This window comes from Garra rufa, chromosome 1 (assembly GCF_049309525.1).
Source record: "Garra rufa chromosome 1, GarRuf1.0, whole genome shotgun sequence".
NCBI classification, from domain to species: Eukaryota; Metazoa; Chordata; class Actinopteri; order Cypriniformes; family Cyprinidae; genus Garra; species Garra rufa.
Window position 1 is genome coordinate 104,016,797 of NC_133361.1, and position 25,361 is coordinate 104,042,157.

At 39.9% G+C, this 25,361-nt stretch overlaps 16 non-coding genes and 1 pseudogene across 16 annotated transcripts; all 17 read left to right on the forward strand.

Moving 5' to 3' along the window:
• The first annotated feature begins 170 nt into the window (after positions 1-170).
• On the forward strand, positions 171-289 carry LOC141299754 (5S ribosomal RNA). The gene has a single exon (XR_012341847.1). It is a non-coding gene; the product is annotated as a 5S ribosomal RNA (ribosomal RNA).
• An 84-nt stretch (positions 290-373) lies between these two features.
• Positions 374-492, forward strand: LOC141299761 (5S ribosomal RNA). Its single transcript, XR_012341849.1, has one exon. It is a non-coding gene; the product is annotated as a 5S ribosomal RNA (ribosomal RNA).
• Positions 493-1,244: 752 nt separating this feature from the next.
• Positions 1,245-1,363, forward strand: LOC141299768 (5S ribosomal RNA). Its single transcript, XR_012341850.1, has one exon. It is a non-coding gene; the product is annotated as a 5S ribosomal RNA (ribosomal RNA).
• Positions 1,364-1,447: 84 nt separating this feature from the next.
• On the forward strand, positions 1,448-1,566 carry LOC141312661 (5S ribosomal RNA). The gene has a single exon (XR_012349251.1). It is a non-coding gene; the product is annotated as a 5S ribosomal RNA (ribosomal RNA).
• A 753-nt stretch (positions 1,567-2,319) lies between these two features.
• LOC141299776 (5S ribosomal RNA) lies at positions 2,320-2,438 on the forward strand. The gene has a single exon (XR_012341851.1). It is a non-coding gene; the product is annotated as a 5S ribosomal RNA (ribosomal RNA).
• An 84-nt stretch (positions 2,439-2,522) lies between these two features.
• LOC141299784 (5S ribosomal RNA) lies at positions 2,523-2,641 on the forward strand. The gene has a single exon (XR_012341852.1). It is a non-coding gene; the product is annotated as a 5S ribosomal RNA (ribosomal RNA).
• Positions 2,642-3,394: 753 nt separating this feature from the next.
• Positions 3,395-3,513, forward strand: LOC141299799 (5S ribosomal RNA). Its single transcript, XR_012341854.1, has one exon. It is a non-coding gene; the product is annotated as a 5S ribosomal RNA (ribosomal RNA).
• Positions 3,514-3,597: 84 nt separating this feature from the next.
• Positions 3,598-3,716, forward strand: LOC141299805 (5S ribosomal RNA). Its single transcript, XR_012341855.1, has one exon. It is a non-coding gene; the product is annotated as a 5S ribosomal RNA (ribosomal RNA).
• Positions 3,717-4,469: 753 nt separating this feature from the next.
• Positions 4,470-4,588, forward strand: LOC141299811 (5S ribosomal RNA). The gene has a single exon (XR_012341856.1). It is a non-coding gene; the product is annotated as a 5S ribosomal RNA (ribosomal RNA).
• Positions 4,589-4,672: 84 nt separating this feature from the next.
• On the forward strand, positions 4,673-4,791 carry LOC141299819 (5S ribosomal RNA). The gene has a single exon (XR_012341857.1). It is a non-coding gene; the product is annotated as a 5S ribosomal RNA (ribosomal RNA).
• Positions 4,792-5,543: 752 nt separating this feature from the next.
• On the forward strand, positions 5,544-5,662 carry LOC141317704 (5S ribosomal RNA). The gene has a single exon (XR_012352066.1). It is a non-coding gene; the product is annotated as a 5S ribosomal RNA (ribosomal RNA).
• An 84-nt stretch (positions 5,663-5,746) lies between these two features.
• LOC141346611 (5S ribosomal RNA) lies at positions 5,747-5,869 on the forward strand (annotated as a pseudogene).
• Positions 5,870-15,401: 9,532 nt separating this feature from the next.
• On the forward strand, positions 15,402-15,520 carry LOC141312516 (5S ribosomal RNA). The gene has a single exon (XR_012349238.1). It is a non-coding gene; the product is annotated as a 5S ribosomal RNA (ribosomal RNA).
• A 7,357-nt stretch (positions 15,521-22,877) lies between these two features.
• On the forward strand, positions 22,878-22,996 carry LOC141314186 (5S ribosomal RNA). Its single transcript, XR_012350103.1, has one exon. It is a non-coding gene; the product is annotated as a 5S ribosomal RNA (ribosomal RNA).
• Positions 22,997-23,080: 84 nt separating this feature from the next.
• Positions 23,081-23,199, forward strand: LOC141299827 (5S ribosomal RNA). Its single transcript, XR_012341858.1, has one exon. It is a non-coding gene; the product is annotated as a 5S ribosomal RNA (ribosomal RNA).
• Positions 23,200-23,952: 753 nt separating this feature from the next.
• LOC141299833 (5S ribosomal RNA) lies at positions 23,953-24,071 on the forward strand. Its single transcript, XR_012341859.1, has one exon. It is a non-coding gene; the product is annotated as a 5S ribosomal RNA (ribosomal RNA).
• A 753-nt stretch (positions 24,072-24,824) lies between these two features.
• LOC141318069 (5S ribosomal RNA) lies at positions 24,825-24,943 on the forward strand. Its single transcript, XR_012352408.1, has one exon. It is a non-coding gene; the product is annotated as a 5S ribosomal RNA (ribosomal RNA).
• Positions 24,944-25,361: the final 418 nt, after the last annotated feature.

The following is a 25,361-nucleotide window of genomic DNA, read 5'->3' on the forward strand; positions in this document are numbered from 1 at the left end:
CCCATTTTAGTCTTGTAACTCGGCTGATAAGGCCGATTGTTACACTTGGATGGGAGACCGCCTGGGAATACCAGGTGCTGTAAGCTTTTGCCTTTTCTTCACTATTTATATAATATGCTGGCTTTTACGGAGGCTGATCTTTAAATAGCCCACTTTTTGGAGCAGCCCTCGCTTACGGCCATACCGCGCTGAGAGCGCCCGATCTCGTCTGATCTCGGAAGCTAAGCAGCGTCGGGCCTGCTTAGTACTTGGATGGGAGACCGCCTGGGAATACCAGGTGCTGTAAGCTTTTGCCTTTTCTTCACTATTTATATAATATGCTGGCTTTTACGGAGGCTGATCTTTAAATAGCCCACTTTTTGGAGCAGCCCTCGCTTACGGCCATACCGCGCTGAGAGCGCCCGATCTCGTCTGATCTCGGAAGCTAAGCAGCGTCGGGCCTGCTTAGTACTTGGATGGGAGACCGCCTGGGAATACCAGGTGCTGTAAGCTTTTGCCTTTTCTTCACTATTTATATAATATGCTGGCTTTTAGAAAGACGTGTTTTACCGCTCTATTTATTACAATCATTTAAATGTATTATAGAGTTTTAAGTGTTTTACATGTTTTTTAGGCCATTTTATTACTCTTAACATTTTAAGTGAGTGTGTGTCTTTAAAAATGGATGGTTGGCCTGCCATGTGACTAGACACATGACAGGAAGCAGGAAGTACAACTGTATAAGAGAGCAGCATGACAAACAAAGGACAGTCACCAAACTGTTGGATTGAGGAGTTGCTAATTTTAGAGCTCACCTTTCCATTCACCACCTGCAAACTTTGGATTACACTTTCTGTGGATTGTATATACACCGGTGGACACTCACATTGGACTTATCAACACACTGGGATTCTTGGACTGTTTTTAGGGTATGGACAAATGAACTGTATTCTTTTAACAGCGTTTACCTCGTTTTATCGTGTTGTTTTAAAGTCTTTTATGTGAACCTTGTAAATAAACCAAATCTATTTAAACCAATCTTCTTTTATGTCTCATTCTTTTAACCACTAGTCATCTCTCACAGTTAAATCTGACCCCATTTTAGTCTTGTAACTCGGCTGATAAGGCCGATTGTTACACTTGGATGGGAGACCGCCTGGGAATACCAGGTGCTGTAAGCTTTTGCCTTTTCTTCACTATTTATATAATATGCTGGCTTTTACGGAGGCTGATCTTTAAATAGCCCACTTTTTGGAGCAGCCCTCGCTTACGGCCATACCGCGCTGAGAGCGCCCGATCTCGTCTGATCTCGGAAGCTAAGCAGCGTCGGGCCTGCTTAGTACTTGGATGGGAGACCGCCTGGGAATACCAGGTGCTGTAAGCTTTTGCCTTTTCTTCACTATTTATATAATATGCTGGCTTTTACGGAGGCTGATCTTTAAATAGCCCACTTTTTGGAGCAGCCCTCGCTTACGGCCATACCGCGCTGAGAACGCCCGATCTCGTCTGATCTCGGAAGCTAAGCAGCGTCGGGCCTGCTTAGTACTTGGATGGGAGACCGCCTGGGAATACCAGGTGCTGTAAGCTTTTGCCTTTTCTTCACTATTTATATAATATGCTGGCTTTTAGAAAGACGTGTTTTACCGCTCTATTTATTACAATCATTTAAATGTATTATAGAGTTTTAAGTGTTTTACATGTTTTTTAGGCCATTTTATTACTCTTAACATTTTAAGTGAGTGTGTGTCTTTAAAAAATGGATGGTTGGCCTGCCATGTGACTAGACACATGACAGGAAGCAGGAAGTACAACTGTATAAGAGAGCAGCATGACAAACAAAGGACAGTCACCAAACTGTTGGATTGAGGAGTTGCTAATTTTAGAGCTCACCTTTCCATTCACCACCTGCAAACTTTGGATTACACTTTCTGTGGATTGTATATACACCGGTGGACACTCACATTGGACTTATCAACACACTGGGATTCTTGGACTGTTTTTAGGGTATGGACAAATGAACTGTATGCTTTTAACAGCGTTTACCTCGTTTTATCGTGTTGTTTTAAAGTCTTTTATGTGAACCTTGTAAATAAACCAAATCTATTTAAACCAATCTTCTTTTATGTCTCATTCTTTTAACCACTAGTCATCTCTCACAGTTAAATCTGACCCCATTTTAGTCTTGTAACTCGGCTGATAAGGCCGATTGTTACACTTGGATGGGAGACCGCCTGGGAATACCAGGTGCTGTAAGCTTTTGCCTTTTCTTCACTATTTATATAATATGCTGGCTTTTACGGAGGCTGATCTTTAAATAGCCCACTTTTTGGAGCAGCCCTCGCTTACGGCCATACCGCGCTGAGAGCGCCCGATCTCGTCTGATCTCGGAAGCTAAGCAGCGTCGGGCCTGCTTAGTACTTGGATGGGAGACCGCCTGGGAATACCAGGTGCTGTAAGCTTTTGCCTTTTCTTCACTATTTATATAATATGCTGGCTTTTACGGAGGCTGATCTTTAAATAGCCCACTTTTTGAAGCAGCCCTCGCTTACGGCCATACCGCGCTGAGAGCGCCCGATCTCGTCTGATCTCGGAAGCTAAGCAGCGTCGGGCCTGCTTAGTACTTGGATGGGAGACCGCCTGGGAATACCAGGTGCTGTAAGCTTTTGCCTTTTCTTCACTATTTATATAATATGCTGGCTTTTAGAAAGACGTGTTTTACCGCTCTATTTATTACAATCATTTAAATGTATTATAGAGTTTTAAGTGTTTTACATGTTTTTTAGGCCATTTTATTACTCTTAACATTTTAAGTGAGTGTGTGTCTTTAAAAAATGGATGGTTGGCCTGCCATGTGACTAGACACATGACAGGAAGCAGGAAGTACAACTGTATAAGAGAGCAGCATGACAAACAAAGGACAGTCACCAAACTGTTGGATTGAGGAGTTGCTAATTTTAGAGCTCACCTTTCCATTCACCACCTGCAAACTTTGGATTACACTTTCTGTGGATTGTATATACACCGGTGGACACTCACATTGGACTTATCAACACACTGGGATTCTTGGACTGTTTTTAGGGTATGGACAAATGAACTGTATTCTTTTAACAGCGTTTACCTCGTTTTATCGTGTTGTTTTAAAGTCTTTTATGTGAACCTTGTAAATAAACCAAATCTATTTAAACCAATCTTCTTTTATGTCTCATTCTTTTAACCACTAGTCATCTCTCACAGTTAAATCTGACCCCATTTTAGTTTTGTAACTCGGCTGATAAGGCCGATTGTTACACTTGGATGGGAGACCGCCTGGGAATACCAGGTGCTGTAAGCTTTTGCCTTTTCTTCACTATTTATATAATATGCTGGCTTTTACGGAGGCTGATCTTTAAATAGCCCACTTTTTGGAGCAGCCCTCGCTTACGGCCATACCGCGCTGAGAGCGCCCGATCTCGTCTGATCTCGGAAGCTAAGCAGCGTCGGGCCTGCTTAGTACTTGGATGGGAGACCGCCTGGGAATACCAGGTGCTGTAAGCTTTTGCCTTTTCTTCACTATTTATATAATATGCTGGCTTTTACGGAGGCTGATCTTTAAATAGCCCACTTTTTGAAGCAGCCCTCGCTTACGGCCATACCGCGCTGAGAGCGCCCGATCTCGTCTGATCTCGGAAGCTAAGCAGCGTCGGGCCTGCTTAGTACTTGGATGGGAGACCGCCTGGGAATACCAGGTGCTGTAAGCTTTTGCCTTTTCTTCACTATTTATATAATATGCTGGCTTTTAGAAAGACGTGTTTTACCGCTCTATTTATTACAATCATTTAAATGTATTATAGAGTTTTAAGTGTTTTACATGTTTTTTAGGCCATTTTATTACTCTTAACATTTTAAGTGAGTGTGTGTCTTTAAAAAATGGATGGTTGGCCTGCCATGTGACTAGACACATGACAGGAAGCAGGAAGTACAACTGTATAAGAGAGCAGCATGACAAACAAAGGACAGTCACCAAACTGTTGGATTGAGGAGTTGCTAATTTTAGAGCTCACCTTTCCATTCACCACCTGCAAACTTTGGATTACACTTTCTGTGGATTGTATATACACCGGTGGACACTCACATTGGACTTATCAACACACTGGGATTCTTGGACTGTTTTTAGGGTATGGACAAATGAACTGTATTCTTTTAACAGCGTTTACCTCGTTTTATCGTGTTGTTTTAAAGTCTTTTATGTGAACCTTGTAAATAAACCAAATCTATTTAAACCAATCTTCTTTTATGTCTCATTCTTTTAACCACTAGTCATCTCTCACAGTTAAATCTGATCCCATTTTAGTCTTGTAACTCGGCTGATAAGGCCGATTGTTACACTTGGATGGGAGACCGCCTGGGAATACCAGGTGCTGTAAGCTTTTGCCTTTTCTTCACTATTTATATAATATGCTGGCTTTTACGGAGGCTGATCTTTAAATAGCCCACTTTTTGGAGCAGCCCTCGCTTACGGCCATACCGCGCTGAGAGCGCCCGATCTCGTCTGATCTCGGAAGCTAAGCAGCGTCGGGCCTGCTTAGTACTTGGATGGGAGACCGCCTGGGAATACCAGGTGCTGTAAGCTTTTGCCTTTTCTTCACTATTTATATAATATGCTGGCTTTTACGGAGGCTGATCTTTAAATAGCCCACTTTTTGGAGCAGCCCTCGCTTACGGCCATACCGCGCTGAGAGCGCCCGATCTCGTCTGATCTCGGAAGCTAAGCAGCGTCGGGCCTGCTTAGTACTTGGATGGGAGACCGCCTGGGAATACCAGGTGCTGTAAGCTTTTGCCTTTTCTTCACTATTTATATAATATGCTGGCTTTTAGAAAGACGTGTTTTACCGCTCTATTTATTACAATCATTTAAATGTATTATAGAGTTTTAAGTGTTTTACATGTTTTTTAGGCCATTTTATTACTCTTAACATTTTAAGTGAGTGTGTGTCTTTAAAAATGGATGGTTGGCCTGCCATGTGACTAGACACATGACAGGAAGCAGGAAGTACAACTGTATAAGAGAGCAGCATGACAAACAAAGGACAGTCACCAAACTGTTGGATTGAGGAGTTGCTAATTTTAGAGCTCACCTTTCCATTCACCACCTGCAAACTTTGGATTACACTTTCTGTGGATTGTATATACACCGGTGGACACTCACATTGGACTTATCAACACACTGGGATTCTTGGACTGTTTTTAGGGTATGGACAAATGAACTGTATTCTTTTAACAGCGTTTACCTCGTTTTATCGTGTTGTTTTAAAGTCTTTTATGTGAACCTTGTAAATAAACCAAATCTATTTAAACCAATCTTCTTTTATGTCTCATTCTTTTAACCACTAGTCATCTCTCACAGTTAAATCTGACCCCATTTTAGTCTTGTAACTCGGCTGATAAGGCCGATTGTTACACTTGGATGGGAGACCGCCTGGGAATACCAGGTGCTGTAAGCTTTTGCCTTTTCTTCACTATTTATATAATATGCTGGCTTTTACGGAGGCTGATCTTTAAATAGCCCACTTTTTGGAGCAGCCCTCGCTTACGGCCATACCGCGCTGAGAGCGCCCGATCTCGTCTGATCTCGGAAGCTAAGTAGCGTCGGGCCTGCTTAGTACTTGGATGGGAGACCGCCTGGGAATACCAGGTGCTGTAAGCTTTTGCCTTTTCTTCACTATTTATATAATATGCTGGCTTTTACGGAGACTGATCTTTAAATAGCCCACTTTTTGGAGCAGCCCTCGCTTACGGCCATACCGCGCTGAGAGCGCCCGATCTCGTCTGATCTCGGAAGCTAAGCAGCGTCGGGCCTGCTTAGTACTTGGATGGGAGACCGCCTGGGAATGGCTCATGACCCCTCCAAGTCCCTATCCTGGGTCCTGATCACTGTGAAAAAAAAAGAAGTAAACAGATTAGCAGGAGAGGGGAGGGGCCATATGGAAATAGACAGAAGAGAGGAGAGGGGAGGGATATCAATACTAAGTCTTGTTTACCTCTGAAATGGTTTACTGTTCTTTTTTATGTTTTTGTGAATAAGACCATGAAGACTAGAATCTCTGACTTGAATGTTTTATTAAGTATTATAAAACGGTTAGTTCCATTCCTCAATTCTGATTGGTCAGCAGCTGTGTCGTATTCATGATACAGCACGGCTTTGACCGCTTCACTCAACGGTTTTGTGTATCATTGAACCTCCTTAGCAACGTAAACAAAGCTTTAGCAGTTAGGGACTACTTTTTACAGCGGAAGGCAGTTAATGATTTTACTTTATGAAAACGTACAACCTAATATATATATAAATTAATATATATTTTTGATATTAATATTTTTATTGTGTGGTAACCGTTTTATATGCCTAATTTATTCATGATACAGCACGGCCTCTCGAACCTTATTGCTTAATAATAAGATGTCTGTCACATAATGTAACAAACATAATGCTTTAATTAAAACAATAAAAAACAAGTAATGTAACAAATGTGTTTGTCATATCTGTTTGAAGTATGAATGAATGCACTTTACAAATAAACTTGAGACTTTTAGTTACAATGTTTGCAAGATCACTGAAAAAAAAATCTAAGAAACTATATTAGGGTACTTGAACAAAGTGTAATTTGCTCATATCTGAGATATTATTCACTCTATTGGCCCCATTCGCCCTGGGAGCATGTAAAATGTACACATAAAAGGGCCTTAATGGAATTTTAGAAAAAGACTTTATCTTTACCTTACTGGTAAGTAATTCAGCCTCTCTTATACTCAATACAGTTTCATGTGACAGTCTTTACCTCTATCAAGTGGACAAATGGGGAAACAGCAGTGAAAGGAATCATATATTTGGAAACATTCTTTTATTTTATTTGTTCAACAATATATATCTACATATTAGAAATAAATAAACAACACAACAACAATAACATTAACACAAGGAAACAATGTAAACAGAATAGAATTAACATTAATTATTATGTAATTTAGCAGAAAATATAGCAAAATAGGAACTAATAAGTTATTATTTACAGGATTCGTATTACAAGATTTATACATGTACACATTAAGCAATATACAATATACGTACTATATACAAGGGGATGAGGTAATGCAGTGCAATAGTATGCAATGTTAAGCAGATATTTACATTCACTAAAAACACATCTTTTTTTCTATGAGAAAATAGGTATGTGTTTTATAGGTGGTGTATAATGAATTGGTATAACAGGCAGATATTGTAGCAAATATGACTTGGGGAATGTGATTTGGGGGATGTAGTTGCAGATGGAGTTGGCTCTCTAGTTGTTATTTTTTTTCTTTTTTAGTTCCTCATCTACTACACTTTTGAAGTGTTCAAAACTGTTGAACACAACACCTTCAAAACCTGAAGTGGTGGACTTCCTAGTTGCTGGGCAATAGGTAAATATTTTTTGGCTACTTTCAGCAGCCTTGTCTTTGGAGGGCGTGTACCTCTTGCGCTGCCCACCACACTGGGGTACTTGGCAGGCCCCACAAGGCTTCATGGATTTATGAGGCTTGATTGGTCTGGATGTCAGCGCAGGAGGTGGTGTGAAAGGTATGAACCCTTGACTGCTGGATGCCCCACAGAGCATCATAGATGGTCCCTGTGGCTGTGCAGGAACCACTACCAGGACAGGTGCTGCTGACGCTCTGGGTGGGATGTACGTGGCCACAGGGGGTTTAGGTTGAATGGGCCGGTTCCCAAGCATTTCCACATCAACCCTGCAAAAATAAATCATACATATGATGATGAGTATAATTAATGAGAAATAATGTGTATGACTATCAATTCACGTGGTTTGTTGTGTTTAAGTTTAAACCACTCAGCTGATAAATTCAGATATGTTCACATATTTGAATAAAGTAGTAAAGTCACATACTTGTGACATGAAGAACTGAACAACTTACTTCCGCTTCTGACCATGCCTTTTCCCAGCTGTATGACGTAGGCTCTGGTACTGAACCTGAGGTCGATCTGGAGCTGGAAGGGATTCTGGCAGAGTCGGAGCTGCTGGCATTGGTTCTTCTGACAGCACTCTTTGGTGGGGTTTCACCTTTGGCATTACTGTTGCCCTGTAGTTAGCCTTCTTCTCTTCCCGTGCCATGAATGTAGAGATGGACTTGGCATTCAGATTGGGCAGAGGAATGGAGAGACCTTTGAGGATGGGATCGTCTCTGACTCGGTCTACAATCCTTTTATACTGGCCCTTGATTGCATTGGTGATTTTAGTGGGGGAGGTGAGACGACTGGCTGGTGGCCGGTTTTTCAGCATCTTAATAATGAGGTACAACAGACGACTATCCTCAGTCACCTGGGCTGACTGAGGGTACTTCATCCAGGAAAACTTTGTCTTCTGTGCTGCTCTGGTCTCAGGTGTGTCAGCTCCCAAGCATCTGCCAAACAGGGTGTAACCCCACCTTGACTCATACCTTTTTACAAAGTTGGCTGCAGACCTGACATGCTCATGCAGAGCACCAACTGCATTGCCAATCTTCAGCCTTAGGTCAGCTGGCACTAGGTGACGGTCACTGTTGTCTGCCAGTTCTAAAATGAGAAGGGCCAAGGCTTCCACTTCCTCCAGCCCAGGAAGATGCAGATGGCTCTGGGTCATCAGCACATCCTGCAGAGCAGGACTGTCCTCCTCCTCCACCTGTTCTGATTGAGTGAGGATGACATGTTTGTCACTGACAGTGTCCATAGGATCCTCCTCTGACTCTGCACCCATGTCTACGCCCTCATCTGACAGCTTGTCCTCGCCTTGTTCAGCCGTCTCCTCTTCTTCACGGGCCTGCTCTTCCTCAACTGCAAATATGTAATGTACTAATCACCAGTGTGTCTAGGCAGTTACAACAACTAACAGTAGACTAATTAATACAACATGGCGATGCTGCAGTTCATTTGTTTCATATTATGTAAAATAAAAATGAACTATATCATGCATACTTGTCATGGATAGAATATGCATGATATTTATAGGTATTTGACTGCTCAGTATGTATGTATATTGTTATAATGCAGGATTGTGTACCTTGCTGGGCATAGTAATCCCTTGCAGTGAAGCTGGTTGACTGGCACATGGCATACTCTACTCCAAGGAGCTCCTCCTCGTCTGGGTCCTTGTATACAGCAGGGTAGGGCATTGGAGAGGCAAAGTTGGGCTCGAGGACATGCTCTTTACCGAAGAGCACAACAGCCTGCTGATTCAGGCGCTGAATCTGCCGTGGGTCCATACACCACGTCTGCCTGCCATGACCACCAGCAACCCGGAGTGATTCCATGCGGCTGTTCCACTGCACAGCAAATGCAATCAGATACACCTGAAAGACATGACCATTCATGCATTATTGTACATCAGAAACTAATTTTGATTACAAAGTGGGCATCGCCCAGCAGCATGACATACAATTTGTCTTTTGTCCGCAATAGGCTATTTTGTGTGTGTGCGCATCTCATACACCCGGTTGATGCTATGTGAACAGCATAGAGCTCACATACACACAGGAAGAGAGGGTAGCACAAAAGCAGGGAGGATACAGGTAAAATATGCTTATGAACAATGTTGTGTAATCAATATTTTTTTAAAATATTAAAGCTGTTTATACTTACTTGGAATGGCATAACTCCACATCTCTGTGAGGGAATGGCATTGTACAGGTGTGAGTGCAAGCCCTCCAAGGAGTTACTGCCTCGCCGACACCTGTACTTGTTCAGGCGGACACCATTCAGCACCACCACCTTCACTGAAACATACAGCTGTATGCCAGGGGGGTCCTATAAAACATGCGTTGCTTATTTATTATGGTGTCTGTGAGTTTGAGTTTGTATGATTTTACAATGATTAGTTCAAAAATGTTTACCCACCTGCATACAACTAAGATGCTTGCTTGCAGTTGCCCAGTGAGAATCCACTGCCTGTGCTGATTTGAACAGGTGGATTCCATCAATGTCAAGGCCTGCAGGTCCCTTGAACTCCGTAATGATGGACTCAATTGCTGAAGCTGTCTCCTGTAACAATCATTCACATTTATTTTATATAGTTATATCGCTTAAAATGTGAAATTATTTCAATAATTGGAAGTATTTCCAAAATGAAATATAGTAGTGTGACAACTTAGTTAATTTTAGTGAAGTATGTTTTGAGCTTCTTATACATAAAGATTATACATGGATTAATAGTACACTTAACCTCAACCCCACGGGTGATCCGTCTGACATAGGACCTGATCTGGTGAGGTTTGAGGAAGGTTATCATGTCCTCGTCTGAAAGACTGGCGTACAACTCCTGGTTGCCCTTCCTGACTGCCTGGATTAGGAGCATCATATCGTCCTTGTAGTAGGCCAGCACTGCACCTGCAAGGGCACTCATGAACACCCCATACTTGGCATGGCTCTGTTTGATGACAACAGCATCCCAGCGGTGCAGCCAGTGTCGAATGTCCAGTCTGACCACAGTGCCCTTCTGCACCCAGTCCCCGAACAGGTTCTCCAGGAAGGACGAACCACTGTCACTGAAACAATATAAATTCAGCATGTGTTCTTTGTTTTTTTAACATTAAATGAATGACAAATTTTATCAGGGTATATGGATGTGTTATTACCTACCGACAACAGTTGTTATCTGCATATATGACAGTTGGTGCAGGAGCCCTAGCTCGTTCAAAGCGGCCCATCAGACCTTTGGCCATACGGCTGTAACACCCCTCAGACTCAGCTGCCACCACCACTGTGGTCAAGAACTGGCCCCACTCGTTCAGCACACTGGTGACATACTGCATGGTGCCCTGACCATCACCATATATCTTCTTAAGGACCTGGAAAACACAAAGCAGAACATTCATTTGATAAGATCTAACAATAACCTGTCTGTCCAATATAATTTATATGAATTACAATGCATGTACATTTTGTATCCATCACATTTGAACACTGAACAGTGAGGCCAAAGTCCCTTATTCAAAACAATAAGCTGGCTCAAGTCACTTTAAAGTGACTAAATAAATATTAAGTCTGCATAACTTCATGAATTGATACAATACACATACCTTTCTTGTACCATCAATGCAGAGGATTTCTCCAGTCACACTGAGGATTGAGGCTCTGTACACAGGCATCCTCTCCATCTCCATGATCATGTGTGCACGCCTCAGCACACGGGCACAAGGAAGGGGAGTCCGGGGCAGAGGAGGGGTGTAAGTACCAGCAGCTTTGACAAAGGACAGGATGCTCTTCTGAGACGATGCAGATCCAGCTGTGTGGGCTTCATACAGGAGAGTCTGGTACAGGTCACGGCGCTCCACATACCACTCATCATGTCCCTGCTGCAGCACTCTCTGGACTTTGTTCATGGACACACTGTTGACCCTGTCATTCAGAAGAGTAACCACGCCTTTGTCAATAGCACGCTTCCCACACAGTATGGCAGGAAACATGCTTCTGATGGCCGGGGCCAAGTTCATCAGAATCTTGGGACTGTGTGCCAGCCAAATGTACTGCTGAACATGATGACTGTCCTCATCTTCACTGTCTGCGTCACTATGTGTCTTACTCACTGCCCGCCTCATCTTTTCACAATGTGAACACTTCAGCTTCTCTGTCAACAGGGTGTAATTGTACTTCATCCCACACACTTGCCTGGCATAACTACCAAAACCTTTCTTTTCAAGGTATTCACCTGGTGGTGCAGGGCAGTTGGAGCTAGGGCAGCGGATCTTGGCTTGCATCACACCAACTGGGCGCCAGAAGAAGGCAGGGGTTGTGAAAAATGCCATCATGTTGGGCAGTCCTCCCTTGACAGAAGTAGGAATTGGGGGTGGGTGGAACTGCATCTTCTCCTTTAAAAGCCTTCTCTCCACAATATCTCCTTTGGCATTCTTGTACCTGGAAGGCCTCTCAAACAGACCATACATCTCATCACATTTCAGCCACTTGATGTTAGGAGGAGCTATACCATTGGCTTGTGTAGATGGAGGTGGATGCTCCCAGTATTTCTGCCAGCCCTCCAGCAAGATGTTACCAGTTTCTGAGGCAGAGGTGTCAACAGGGGAAGAAGGTCTTCCCTGAGATGTGCTGAGGCTGTGGGAAGAGTCCTGACTCACAGCCGGTGTGAGCTCTCCCCAGGTGGTCAGCTGTGTGGAGACCGCTACCTCAGACTCTTCAAGGACAGTCTCTGTAGAAAAAATCAGACAAAATGTATTGAGCACATTGCTTAAGATGTGAATATAATGACAAACACAAGCATTATCACAATAAACAAAGTTTGTTTCTATTTTCCATGTTATCAGATCTTATTTTAGAGAACACAAATTATATTTAATACAAACATTTTAGTATAGAGCTGCTACAAAAAATATAGGCAATAGTGTAAACAAATATTGTAATATAATAAAAAAATCTAACATATCACATATACAAATTAAATAGATTTTTGTATGTGTTATCTAAATGCCAAAAAAAGCATTTAGGCATTAAATCTGTTACACTGAAAAAGGGGCAGCTAGCTTGATAATATACCTCACCCTGCTGAAAATTAAAGTGAAATCCAAAACCTACTGTCGTCATTATCAGTGCCATAAAATGTGTGATATTTCGGCAGTGTATTTAGTCAGATGTTTGAAATACATCAGTAAGAAAATGTTATATGAATTTCAAAATAGAGTTATGCCGTGTTAAATGTTAATTACCAGCAGCTGCCAACAATTCAGCATCACTGGCATAGTCAGGATCCTGCTGGAACTTAGAAAGGGTAGATTCAGCCTTCTTTCCTTTGTCTTTCCTTGACTCCTGTTCATGCAGAAAATAAAGAAATTATAGAAAAACACATACAGAGTTGTATTGTACCACATAAACACAAGTACTTACACTGTTACCACTTCCTATGTCTAAAGCACAAGCTTTTGTGCAGAGTAAACATTGATGATTTTACTATTGAAGGTGCATTAATATGTGCCTAACTTATTTACACATGCACTACATTTTTTTTTATAAACAAAACAGTAAATATAATTTAATCTCAGTTAACGGGTCAAAGTTACCTCCAAGTGTTTGTCAAGATGAAAGGTGACAGGCGGGAACTCTCTGGCATACTGCAGCAATCGCTCCTTTTGCCACTTTAGGAGATCGTTCTTCTCACCCTTCTGGCAATATTCAGACAGCAGCCATATGACCCAGCCCACATCATTTTCGAGCAGCCACCTGAAAGACTGTCCTGCATATTTGCCGAATGTGACAACTAGCTGGCCTTTCCACATTTCCCCTCCAGCTTTCTTTGCAGCAGCCTCCGCCTTTTCAGAATCCAGACAGCTGGGGTCTACTGCTTTGCTGGGGGCCACTGCCACACTCTTAGCTGCATCCGTACACTGCAGCTTGGCCTCTCCCTGCCTGTACAGACGGATGCATGGGTACAGGTGCTGTTTTTGGTGGCTGCTCAGCTGCTGTTTCAGTGAGAAGCTTTTCCCACACACTTCACACACATATCCCTTTGGACCATGAAGCTGCATGTGCCGAGTCAGGTTGGACTTCACAGAGAAACTACTGCCACATACACTGCACTTGTGTCCCTCCAAATCCATGCTTTTTTATCTGTTGTAATAAAACAGAAACAGATTCAGATTAGTTTCTTCTTTTCAAACTGTACAGGGGACTAAACACTGGAAGACCAGGAGATGCAAAACATGTACACAAGTAACAGTACTGCTATTACTATTACTTAAATTAGAAGTAAAAAGGTATTTTGTAAAATAATAGTAATAAAAAAAAATACTACACAAGTACTGAGTAATCTTTATGGATGTTATCTGATTTACCTTTTAATGTGATATTTCATGTGATTAGCTAAAAGTTCAAAAGGTAATGGTTTTATCATTTTAGACTATATTTTTGCTTGCCTTGTGTTTTCAGTGTTTTAACATGTTATTGACTGTTAATGACTTATCAGTTACTACAAAAATAGACAAAATAGTTTAGATTAGTGGAGATAGCCGGACAAAACAGCCCTAAACGATTTAAATGTACAGTAAGTAGTCAATTCCAACAGGACAAACTGGCAAGTGACAGTAACGTTAGTGTTACTAGCCACAGGTAAAATCTACCTGTATTTGGATAGTAGGTTAGTCCTAATGTCCAGCCCTGATTGTGTTTGGGTATTTCCAAAGTATTTACTTTTTAGTAAAACATTACAAAGACTATCAAGAATTACTGCAGTTTACGATTCATGTTAGTAACTTAGTTAGATGGGCGATTATATTTTCGCTATTAATGCTTTTAAAACTTTAAAGTTAATAGCTTTGTAATTACTGCACGTAAATCCATGCAGGAAAAAAAAAACTGTTAGAAAGCATTTCTGGAGCTGGAGAATATACTGGACTTACCTCTTGTTTGCCGTTACCGATCTCACTGTTACCGATCTCAGTCCATTGATGATAGTACGGTTGTTTACGCTTGTCACTCACATAATGCACTTGATCCGGTCCGGCCATCTGATTGGTGGGTTGAGGAAGCAGCCGGCTCAACAGAGCTCAGTGATTGGTTGATTGAGATGCTCAACTTGCTCAACGGCGCTCAATGATTGGTCAATAATTGCTCAGTATAGGGACTTAGAGGAGAGTGCGCCTGGGAATACCAGGTGCTGTAAGCTTTTGCCTTTTCTTCACTATTTATATAATATGCTGGCTTTTAGAAAGACGTGTTTTACCGCTCTATTTATTACAATCATTTAAATGTATTATAGAGTTTTAAGTGTTTTACATGTTTTTTAGGCCATTTTATTACTCTTAACATTTTAAGTGAGTGTGTGTCTTTAAAAAATGGATGGTTGGCCTGCCATGTGACTAGACACATGACAGGAAGCAGGAAGTACAACTGTATAAGAGAGCAGCATGACAAACAAAGGACAGTCACCAAACTGTTGGATTGAGGAGTTGCTAATTTTAGAGCTCACCTTTCCATTCACCACCTGCAAACTTTGGATTACACTTTCTGTGGATTGTATATACACCGGTGGACACTCACATTGGACTTATCAACACACTGGGATTCTTGGACTGCTTTTAGGGTATGGACAAATGAACTGTATGCTTTTAACAGCGTTTACCTCGTTTTATCGTGTTGTTTTAAAGTCTTTTATGTGAACCTTGTAAATAAACCAAATCTATTTAAACCAATCTTCTTTTATGTCTCATTCTTTTAACCACTAGTCATCTCTCACAGTTAAATCTGACCCCATTTTAGTCTTGTAACTCGGCTGATAAGGCCGATTGTTACACTTGGATGGGAGACCGCCTGGGAATACCAGGTGCTGTAAGCTTTTGCCTTTTCTTCACTATTTATATAATATGCTGGCTTTTATGGAGGCTGATCTTTAAATAGCCCACTTTTTGGAGCAGCCCTCGCTTACGGCCATACCGCGCTGAGAGCGCCCGATCTCGTCTGATCTCGGAAGCTAAGCAGCGTCGGGCCTGCTTAGTACTTGGATGGGAGACCGCCTGGGAATACCAGGTGCTGTAAGCATTTGCCTTTTCTTCACTATTTATATAATATGCTGGCTTTTAGAAAGACGTGTTTTACCGCTCTATTTATTACAATCATTTAAATGTATTATAGAGTTTTAAGTGTTTTACATGTTTTTTAGGCCATTTTATTACTCTTAACATTTTAAGTGAGTGTGTGTCTTTAAAAATGGATGGTTGGCCTGCCATGTGACTAGACACATGACAGGAAGCAGGAAGTACAACTGTATAAGAGAGCAGCATGACAAACAAAGGACAGTCACCAAACTGTTGGATTGAGGAGTTGCTAATTTTAGAGCTCACCTTTCCATTCACCACCTGCAAACTTTGGATTACACTTTCTGTGGATTGTATATACACCGGTGGACACTCACATTGGACTTATCAACACACTGGGATTCTTGGACTGTTTTTAGGGTATGGACAAATGAACTGTATTCTTTTAACAGCGTTTACCTCGTTTTATTGTGTTGTTTTAAAGTCTTTTATGTGAACCTTGTAAATAAACCAAATCTATTTAAACCAATCTTCTTTTATGTCTCATTCTTTTAACCACTAGTCATCTCTCACAGTTAAATCTGACCCCATTTTAGTCTTGTAACTCGGCTGATAAGGCCGATTGTTACACTTGGATGGGAGACCGCCTGGGAATACCAGGTGCTGTAAGCTTTTGCCTTTTCTTCACTATTTATATAATATGCTGGCTTTTACGGAGGCTGATCTTTAAATAGCCCACTTTTTGGAGCAGCCCTCGCTTATGGCCATACCGCCACCTGAGAGCGCTAGAGAGCAACAGGAAGTGGTTGGCAGCAGTTGGGAGAGGAAGGCTCTCCTCCATTTTGTGTTTGATTTTTTTTGTTTGTTTTGTGAGTGGTTTTACTTTAAGTTAGTTTTTTTGTGTTTTTTTCAGTTATAAAACCACCTAACAGCAGCATTTTTGCTGGCTGGAGGGTGGTTAAACCTTTTTTTTCTTAACTTATTTTTCTTTAAAAAAAACGGACGGATTAATGGATTACGAAACAGAACTGGCTGGAGAGAGACGGATGGCAAACGACACTGGACTGGCAGGAGGAACACGCACGGCAATGGACACTGGACTGGCTGGAGGAACATGCACGGCAAACGAGACTGGACTGGCAGGAGGAACACGCACGGCAAACGACATTGGACTGGATAAACGACCACGAGCTACAAATGGAAAAAAACAGGAAGTAAGAGAAAAGTTTGTTGAGCGACAATATTTAAAGGAAGCTACAGTGATTGTGAATGTGGAGAATGTGATTGGGGTGAGAGCGGAGGACATTATTAAAGCTGTAACGGAACAATGTGGACATGGCAAAATTTTAGCACTAAGACCAAGACAAGGGAAAGAATACGAACTGACAATGGAAAAAGAAGAAACGTGTGAAAAACTAATTGATGGACTAAGAATAAAAGGAGTGGACTGTGAAGTAAAAAATCTACAAAACAGGGATTATGTTGTTTCCTTCATGCACCTGCCTGTCTACCTGGATGACAAAGAAATTTTAGGAAAATTGGAGGGATGGGGAGTTGATCCCATTACCAAAATTAAAAGAAGACGCTACCCGGGCACCGACATTGAAGATGGAACAAGTTTCCTTAAGGTGAGGTTCCCCAAGCAAGTGGCATCGTTGCCATATAGCACACGGCTAGAAACAGCCGAAGGGCCGCAGTACTTCCGGGTGATGCACAGCCATCAGGTGAAGACCTGTAGGCTGTGCATGAGCCCGGATCACCTGCTAATAGAATGCCCAAATTTTGTGTGCTACAAATGTGAGGAGAGGGGACATTTTGCACGAGATTACAATGCTGTCAGGTGCCCGGGGTGTCAGGAAGTTTTAAATAAATGTGAATGTTGGATGGAGGGAGAGGAAGGAGGAAGGGAAGAACAGGTGGGCAGACAGGTGCATGAAGGACACAACGAGGAGGAAGGACTACAACAAAAAGAAACGGAAGGAGGACCGAGCTGCAGAGAGGAAGGAGAAAGAAGAGAAGACAACATTAATAATAACGAACAAACAGTGGAGCAGGACACTCAATGGACAGAGATGGAGATGTCGGACAGTTTTAATACTTTTCTGGGTGATGTGGAGAGAGATGGACAAGGAAGGTTGGATCAAGTTAAAGAAACGGACAATGAAGAGGGAATAAAGATGGACAAAATGGACAAAGACAGAGGAGGGAAAGGACAAATAAGAAGGAGAGCACTGAAGGTAAAACCAAATTTGGAAAGTGCAAGAAAAAAGATTATGACAGAGACTAACAGATTTGATGTGCTAAGGGTCCTGGAGGGAGAAAATGATGAATAATGATTTTTATGTATTTTTTTTATTTACTTTTAATGGTTTTAAGTTGTGTTGCTTTTAATGCAAGGGGTCTGATGGACATGAGGAAGTTTGAAAAAGTAAAAGAAAAATGTAAAAGGGAAGACATTGTTGCATTACAAGAAACAAACTGGAGAGAAAATGTGATGAATGATTATAAAAAGAGATGGGATGGAGGTATTTTATATAATAATGGAGATGGGCGGGCTGGGAGAGGTGTGGCTTTTTTAATGAAGGACGATGTTTTTAAAGTGAGTAAAAGTGTGTATAAGGACAAGATGGGGAAATGTTTGGTAGTTGAGACAAAATATGAAGGAAGAGATTTGATTTTAGTAAATGTACATGCACCAGTGGAAGATAAGGAAAAGAAAGAGTTTTTTAATGTTTTAAGAAACATTGTAAAGAAGTATAAAGAAATAATTATGATGGGGGATTTTAACACAGTTTTTAGTAAACAGGATATGGCTGAAGGAATGGTTTTTAAAACAGATACAGGAAGAAAAGAATTAAAAGCATTAATGGATGAAAATAATATGATAGATGTGTGGAGAGAAAGAAATGAAAAGAAAAAAGAATTTTCGAGAAGACAAATAGTAGGGCAGTTTGTATGCCAAACTAGAATTGACTATGTTTTATGTACAAGAAATGTGGAGAATTTTATAGAAAATATTAAGTACAAAGAAACAAGTTTTAGCGATCATAAGATTTTATCTTTTAAGTTGGACTGGAGTCAAATGCAAAGAGGTCCAGGAGTATGGATTTTAAATACACAGATTTTAAAGAATGAAGATTATGTTTTAAAAGTGAAAGAAATTATAGAAAAAGAAAAGGAAAATGGAATGTATGAAGAGGATAAGAGAATATGGTGGGAGAGTGTAAAGTTTTTAATCAAAAAATTCTCAATCAGGTATTGTAGTGTTATTCAGAAATGCAAAAGATCCAAAGAAAGAGGAATAAAGGAACGTTTGGAAATGGAACTGAATAAAGAATTTCAAGACATACAAAAGATAAAGGAAATGGAGGGGAAACTGAAAGAAATAGAAGAAAAGGAATATGAGGGGGCGAGGTTAAGAAGCAAAGCAAAATATGTGGTGGAGGGAGAAAAATGTACAAAGTTCTTTTTTGATCTGGAAAAAAAGAGAGGGAAAGCTGAAACGATAAAAGAAATAAGAGGGGAAAATGGGGAAATTGTAGAAGGGAATGAAAAGATTTTAAAAGAAATAAAGAATTTTTATGAGGATCTGTTTAGTGCAAGGGGGGTGGAAGAGGAGGAAAAAAAGGAACTGTTGAATCAGATAAAAGCAAAAGTAAGTGAGGAACATAAAAAAGAATGTGACCGAGAAATCAGGGAAGACGAGATTGAAAGAGCAATAAATCAACTGAATAAAAAGAAAAGTCCAGGAATAGATGGTTTGGGAACTGAATTTTATGTTTGTTTTAAAGAAGTTTTAACAAAGATTTTAAATGAGGTTTTTAAAGAAATTTTTGAAAAGGAAGAGATTAATGAAAGAACAAGGATGGGGTTAATGAAATTGATATATAAAAGGAAAGGAGAAAAAGTAGATCTAAAAAACTACAGACCAATCACGATGTTGAATACAGATCTTAAGATTTTAGCGAAGGTTTTAGCAAACAGATTAAAGGAAGTAATGCCAAGTATAATTAAAACAAACCAAGCATATGGAGTCAAAGGAAGAGATATAGCCGACATAACAATGAGTATAAGGGACACGATATGGTACATGAAAGAAAAAAATGAAGAAGGATATATAATTAGTTTGGATTTTGAAAAAGCTTTTGATAGGGTTGAGCACGGGTATTTATTTGAGGTTTTAAGGAGTTTTGGGTTCGGGGAAAATTTTATTAAATGGATTGAGATTTTATATAAGGGTGCACTAACAAAGATAAAATGTAATGGGTTTTTAACAGAGTGTTTTAAAATAACAAGGTCAATAAGACAGGGTTGTCCACTCTCAGCATTATTGTACTCACTTGTTTCTGAACCCTTGGGACTGGCTATAAAACAGAATGAAAGAATAATAGGGATAGAAATTGAGGGAAATAAGGCTGAGGGGAAAGTTTTTCAATATGCTGATGACACAACAATAATTGTAAAGGGAAAAGAGAGTGTTAAAGAAGTTATGAAGTTGGTAAAAGAATATTGTAGTGGGTCTGGAAGTAAAGTAAATGAGGAGAAAACGGTATATATGAGATTTGGTAAAGCTATGGTTTTAATGGATTGTTTTAATTTTAAGGAAGTGGAAGAAATGAGGATTTTAGGAGTTGTAATGGGAAAGAATGAGAGGAAAGTAAGAGATGAAATGTGGGAGCAACTAGTAACAGATATAGAGAGAAGATTAAATTTTTGGAAATTGAGAACTTTAAACTTGAAGGGGAAGGTTTTAATATTGAATGTTTTAATGGTTTCTAAACTTTGGTATGTTTTATATGTTTCTGAAATACCTTTATGGACAGAACGGAGGTTGAAGAAATGTTTTCTTGACTTTTTATGGGAGGGGAAACCAGCAAGGATTGCACATAATACGATTTTAGGGGCGATAGAGAAGGGGGGCTTAGGTTTAATGGATGTGGAACAGCGAAAAAATGCGTTGAGAGTAAAAATTGTTAAGAAATACCTGCAACAAGATAACAAAACTGAGTGGAAAAAAACAATGAAATACTTTTTAAACAAATGTGGGGATTTTAACATGGGGGACGGAATATTATGGATGAAAACAAAAATTTGGATGACGGAAGGATTACACGAATTTTATAGAGAAATTTTTAGTGCCTGGGGGAATTTTTTAACGAAAATCGAGTACAATCCGCATGGAAGAGAAAACATTTTAAATCAACCTCTGTTCTTAAATAACAACATTTTAAAACAAGAGAAAGCAATATTTTTTAAAAAATGGATGGATGTGGGGATAACAAGAGTGAGAGATGTTTTGTATGAATTTAAAGAGGGTTTTTTACCGATACAATATATTGTGGATGCGATGGAGGAAGCAAAAGAAGAATATAGTAAACAAGAAATAACAAATAAATATGAAATTATTAAAAATGCAATACCCAAAGAGTGGATTAAAAGAATAGAGAGTATGGAAGGAGAGCAAACAGAGGGAAATATTTTTGTGAAACTGGGGGGAAAAATGTATGATTTTAAAGAATGTACTGTAAAAATGTTTTATTGTGTTTTTAGAGATGGTGTTTTTAAAGAGCCGATTGTAAATAAGTACTGGGTGGAAAAATTCAAGGATCTAAAAGAAGAATGTATATGGAGAAACATGAGGGGGAGGTGTGTTGAAACAAAGTTAGGATGTTTGGAATATTTTATAAGGCATAAAGCGGTTTTTACTGAGTCTGTTTTAAACAAGGTGGGAATGGAACAAAATCCAATGTGTAAAGTGTGTCATGAAAAAGAAGAGGGGATTTTACATTTGTTTTTATATTGTAAAGAATTGGAGGATTTTCTAAGGAAATGTAAATGTTTAATTAAAGATGTGAGCGAAGGTTGGGATGAAAGTGTAATGGAATGGAAAAGAGTAGTGATGTTTGGTTGGGAAAAGAAGGGTCAACACAAAAAGTTTATAAATCTGTGTATAATGTTAATGAAAAGCGCAATTTGGGAAAGAAGAATTGTGGCCAAAAAAGAAAAAATGGTGTTAGAGGTTTGGACTGTTTTTAAAAGGAAAATAGAAGTATATGTAGAACAATTATATGTGTATTTTAAAAGTGAAAATATGCTGAAAGCTTTTTATGATGTTTTTACACCAACAGTTTGTAATGTTTTAGAGAATTTCATGTGCAAATTGCCAGGAAGAGAAAGAGCTTTCTAAATCTTAAGTATAAAAGGCATGATTTTAAACAAAAAATACGAGATGAGTAGATTATATTTTATCTTATTTTTAATTTTTTTTTCTTTTCTTTCGTCTTTGTGTGGACAACTATATTGTATTGTTGATGTTTCTATTGGTTGAAAATTCATCTTATGTTTAATGTGTTCCTTTTGCTTTGTTGATGATAATGTGATGTATTTTTTCATGTTTATTTATTTTATGTCGTGAGACTTCTAATGTGAAGCACACATTGGAAAATTTGTATTATGAAATTTCTTTAATAAAAAAAAAAAAAAAAAAAAAAAAAGAGCGCCCGATCTCGTCTGATCTCGGAAGCTAAGCAGTGTCGGGCCTGCTTAGTACTTGGATGGGAGACCGCCTGGGAATACCAGGTGCTGTAAGCGTTTGCCTTTTCTTCACTATTTATATAATATGCTGGCTTTTAGAAAGACGTGTTTTACCGCTCTATTTATTACAATCATTTAAATGTATTATAGAGTTTTAAGTGTTTTACATGTTTTTTAGGCCATTTTATTACTCTTAACATTTTAAGTGAGTGTGTGTCTTTAAAAATGGATGGTTGGCCTGCCATGTGACTAGACACATGACAGGAAGCAGGAAGTACAACTGTATAAGAGAGCAGCATGACAAACAAAGGACAGTCACCAAACTGTTGGATTGAGGAGTTGCTAATTTTAGAGCTCACCTTTCCATTCACCACCTGCAAACTTTGGATTACACTTTCTGTGGATTGTATATACACCGGTGGACACTCACATTGGACTTATCAACACACTGGGATTCTTGGACTGTTTTTAGGGTATGGACAAATGAACTGTATTCTTTTAACAGCGTTTACCTCGTTTTATCGTGTTGTTTTAAAGTCTTTTATGTGAACCTTGTAAATAAACCAAATCTATTTAAACCAATCTTCTTTTATGTCTCATTCTTTTAACCACTAGTCATCTCTCACAGTTAAATCTGATCTCACAGTTAAATCTGACCCCATTTTAGTCTTGTAACTCGGCTGATAAGGCCGATTGTTACACTTGGATGGGAGACCGCCTGGGAATACCAGGTGCTGTAAGCTTTTGCCTTTTCTTCACTATTTATATAATATGCTGGCTTTTACGGAGGCTGATCTTTAAATAGCCCACTTTTTGGAACAGCCCTCGCTTACGGCCATACCGCGCTGAGAGCGCCCGATCTCGTTTGATCTCGGAAGCTAAGCAGCGTCGGGCCTGCTTAGTACTTGGATGGGAGACCGCCTGGGAATACCAGGTGCTGTAAGCTTTTGCCTTTTCTTCACTATTTATATAATATGCTGGCTTTTACGGAGGCTGATCTTTAAATAGCCCACTTTTTGAAGCAGCCCTCGCTTACGGCCATACCGCGCTGAGAGCGCCCGATCTCGTCTGATCTCGGAAGCTAAGCAGCGTCGGGCCTGCTTAGTACTTGGATGGGAGACCGCCTGGGAATACCAGGTGCTGTAAGCTTTTACCTTTTCTTCACTATTTATATAATATGCTGGCTTTTAGAAAGACGTGTTTTACCGCTCTATTTATTACAATCATTTAAATGTATTATAGAGTTTTAAGTGTTTTACATGTTTTTTAGGCCATTTTATTACTCTTAACATTTTAAGTGAGTGTGTGTCTTTAAAAAATGGATGGTTGGCCTGCCATGTGACTAGACACATGACAGGAAGCAGGAAGTACAACTGTATAAGAGAGCAGCATGACAAACAAAGGACAGTCACCAAACTGTTGGATTGAGGAGTTGCTAATTTTAGAGCTCACCTTTCCATTCACCACCTGCAAACTTTGGATTACACTTTCTGTGGATTGTATATACACCGGTGGACACTCACATTGGACTTATCAACACACTGGGATTCTTGGACTGTTTTTAGGGTATGGACAAATGAACTGTATTCTTTTAACAGCGTTTACCTCGTTTTATCGTGTTGTTTTAAAGTCTTTTATGTGAACCTTGTAAATAAACCAAATCTATTTAAACCAATCTTCTTTTATGTCTCATTCTTTTAACCACTAGTCATCTCTCACAGTTAAATCTGATCCCATTTTAGTCTTGTAACTCGGCTGATAAGGCCGATTGTTACACTTGGATGGGAGACCGCCTGGGAATACCAGGTGCTGTAAGCTTTTGCCTTTTCTTCACTATTTATATAATATGCTGGCTTTTACGGAGGCTGATCTTTAAATAGCCCACTTTTTGGAGCAGCCCTCGCTTACGGCCATACCGCGCTGAGAGCGCCCGATCTCGTCTGATCTCGGAAGCTAAGCAGCGTCGGGCCTGCTTAGTACTTGGATGGGAGACCGCCTGGGAATACCAGGTGCTGTAAGCTTTTGCCTTTTCTTCACTATTTATATAATATGCTGGCTTTTAGAAAGACGTGTTTTACCGCTCTATTTATTACAATCATTTAAATGTATTATAGAGTTTTAAGTGTTTTACATGTTTTTTAGGCCATTTTATTACTCTTAACATTTTAAGTGAGTGTGTGTCTTTAAAAAATGGATGGTTGGCCTGCCATGTGACTAGACACATGACAGGAAGCAGGAAGTACAACTGTATAAGAGAGCAGCATGACAAACAAAGGACAGTCACCAAACTGTTGGATTGAGGAGTTGCTAATTTTAGAGCTCACCTTTCCATTCACCACCTGCAAACTTTGGATTACACTTTCTGTGGATTGTATATACACCGGTGGACACTCACATTGGACTTATCAACACACTGGGATTCTTGGACTGTTTTTAGGGTATGGACAAATGAACTGTATGCTTTTAACAGCGTTTACCTCGTTTTATCGTGTTGTTTTAAAGTCTTTTATGTGAACCTTGTAAATAAACCAAATCTATTTAAACCAATCTTCTTTTATGTCTCATTCTTTTAACCACTAGTCATCTCTCACAGTTAAATCTGACTCCATTTTAGTCTTGTAACTCGGCTGATAAGGCCGATTGTTACACTTGGATGGGAGACCGCCTGGGAATACCAGGTGCTGTAAGCTTTTGCCTTTTCTTCACTATTTATATAATATGCTGGCTTTTACGGAGTCTGATCTTTAAATAGCCCACTTTTTGGAGCAGCCCTCGCTTACGGCCATACCGCGCTGAGAGCGCCCGATCTCGTCTGATCTCGGAAGCTAAGCAACGTCGGGCCTGCTTAGTACTTGGATGGGAGACCGCCTGGGAATACCAGGTGCTGTAAGCTTTTGCCTTTTCTTCACTATTTATATAATATGCTGGCTTTTAGAAAGACGTGTTTTACCGCTCTATTTATTACAATCATTTAAATGTATTATAGAGTTTTAAGTGTTTTACATGTTTTTTAGGCCATTTTATTACTCTTAACATTTTAAGTGAGTGTGTGTCTTTAAAAATGGATGGTTGGCCTGCCATGTGACTAGACACATGACAGGAAGCAGGAAGTACAACTGTATAAGAGAGCAGCATGACAAACAAAGGACAGTCACCAAACTGTTGGATTGAGGAGTTGCTAATTTTAGAGCTCACCTTTCCATTCACCACCTGCAAACTTTGGATTACACTTTCTGTGGATTGTATATACACCGGTGGACACTCACATTGGACTTATCAAAACACTGGGATTCTTGGACTGTTTTTAGGGT